Source organism: Schistocerca americana, chromosome 2 (genome assembly GCF_021461395.2).
Source record: "Schistocerca americana isolate TAMUIC-IGC-003095 chromosome 2, iqSchAmer2.1, whole genome shotgun sequence".
In the NCBI taxonomy this organism is placed as follows: Eukaryota; Metazoa; Arthropoda; class Insecta; order Orthoptera; family Acrididae; genus Schistocerca; species Schistocerca americana.
Genome location: NC_060120.1, coordinates 108,393,382 through 108,395,668, shown reverse-complemented (window position 1 = coordinate 108,395,668; position 2,287 = coordinate 108,393,382). Strand labels below are relative to the sequence as shown.

General features: G+C 43.9%; 1 non-coding gene across 1 annotated transcript; it reads left to right on the top strand.

The window, feature by feature from the left end:
• Positions 1-1,920: 1,920 nt before the first annotated feature.
• Trnas-cga lies at positions 1,921-1,995 on the top strand. Its single transcript has one exon. It is a non-coding gene; the product is annotated as a tRNA-Ser (tRNA).
• Positions 1,996-2,287: the final 292 nt, after the last annotated feature.

Sequence of the window (2,287 nt, the reverse complement as noted above, 5' to 3'; positions counted from 1 at the left end):
AATTGACAACGTCTGGTCAATGGTGGCCGAGCAACTGGCTCGTCACAATACGCCAGTCACTACTCTTGATGAACTGTGGTACCGTGTTGAAGCTGCATGGGCAGCTGTACCTGTACACGCCATCCAAGTTCTGTTTGACTCAATGCCCAGGCATATCAAGGCCGTTATTACGGCGAGAGTTGGTTATTCTGGGTACTGATTTCTCAGGATCTATGCACCCAAATTGCGCGAAAATGTAACCACATGTCAGGTCTAGTATAATATATTTGTCCAATGAATACCCGTTTACCATCTGCATTTCTTCTTGGTGTAGCAGATTTAATGGCCAGTAGTGTTGGTAAGGGGCCAATGCCGTAGAGTACGCTTTGTAAAATCGATCTGGGATTCCATCCTGGTGATTTATTTGTTTTCAAACCTTTAAGTTGCTTCTCTATGCGAGGTATGATTATTTGTATGTTGTCCATACGGGAGTCTATCCGACGGTCAAATGACGGTATGTTTCTACGGTTCTCCTGCGTGAATGAGTTCTTGAGCATGAAATTTAAAACTTCCGCTTTCGTTTTGCTGTCTTCAACTGACACTCCAGACTGGTTAACAAGGGACTGAATGGAAGCCTTAGACCCGCTTATCGATTTTAGATACAACCAGAATTTTCTCGGGTTCTCTAAAAATGTTCAAATGTGTGTGAAATCTTTGGGACTACTAAGGTCATCAGTCCCTAAGCTTACACACTACTTAACCTAAGTTATCCTAAGGACAAACGCACACCCATGCCCGAGGGAGGACTCGAACCTCCGCCGGGACCAGCCGCACAGTCCATGACTGCAGCGCCTCTAACCGCTCGGCTAATCCCGCGCGGCTCGGTTTCTCTGCCAGATGTTTTGCTAAGTTGTGACGATGGTAGTTGTATTCTTCGCGCATACGTCTGTAGGAATGGCCTTTTTCTTTATCGAAATGACAGAAAATAATCTCTCCTGAGGATTAAAATTTAATCATTACGTCCCACAGCCATGCATATTGGGTTATCAGTTTAGTAGTGTTTGGTCACGGTGTTCATGATGTAATACCCTCCATTCCTATCAGGGTATTTGATAAGAATTCTAGTTCTGTCTTTAAAAAGCATTTATCACAGAAAAACAGCAGTGTGTCAACATCTTTCATCATTTACACCTACAGAGTGAGTATTCAAATTTCCACCCTCACCTAGTTTGACTCCTTCATATGGTGCTATTGCCTATTAGGCAATTTTATTGGTTCTGGTTTTATTCTCGTGACATGCGTGAAATAAATCACCATCTGCTTCTTTGCAAGTCTCTGAGGTGACGAATTTCCCTGAACCCTCCAAAACTAATTGTGGTCCGGCCACGTCTTTAAGAAGTAACCTCAAAACGCTAGTGCGCAAAGTTAAATGGACAACGCGAAAATTACGACCCTAGCTCTTAAAGTGGTGAATTTGCAAAACAAATGTCTCACTCTGACTAACGCTGTCTGACTAGTGTCATATGTTGTTATGATCTTTGAGCTGATTATTAATATGTTCGAGGATTCCGGAACGAAATTTTCACTCTGCAGCGGAGTATGCGCTGAAATGAAACTTCCTAACAGATTAAAACTGTGTACCGGACCGAGACACGAACTCAGGATCTTTGCCTTTCGCACGAAAGTGATCTACCATCTGAGCTACCCAAGTACGACTCACGACCCGTCTTCACAGCTGTAATTCCGCCAGTACCTCGTCTCCTACCTTCCAGCCTTCACAGAAGGTCTCCTGCAGACCTTGCAGAACTGGCACTCCTGGAAGAAAGGATATTGCGGAGACACAGCCACAGCCTGGAGGCTGCAGGAGAGCTGTTATGAAGTTTGGAAGATAGGAGACGAGGTACCGGCAGAATTAGTGCTGTGAGTGCGGGTCGTGAGTCGTGCTTGGGTAGCTCAGTCGGTAGAGCACTTGCCCTCGAAAGGAAGAGGTCCTGAGTTCGAGTCTCGGTCCGGCACACAGTCTTAAACAGCAAAGCAGTTTCATCTTCGAAGATATTAAATTAGAAGCCTACAGCTTAATGTATGTGAAAGGGTCGAACAGAAACAATGATTAACTCAGTACTCACATTTATTCATAAATACCTTTATGAGATCAACGTATTAATGAATAATCAGGACCAGTGATAACTAGCTCTACACAAACTTACATAAAGATTAAATAGAAAGCAGTGTCACCCCTCGCCCCCTCAGTTACTACTGCTTGGCCTCCTAAGAATTTACTGACAAGCATTAAATCCCATAATGTTTG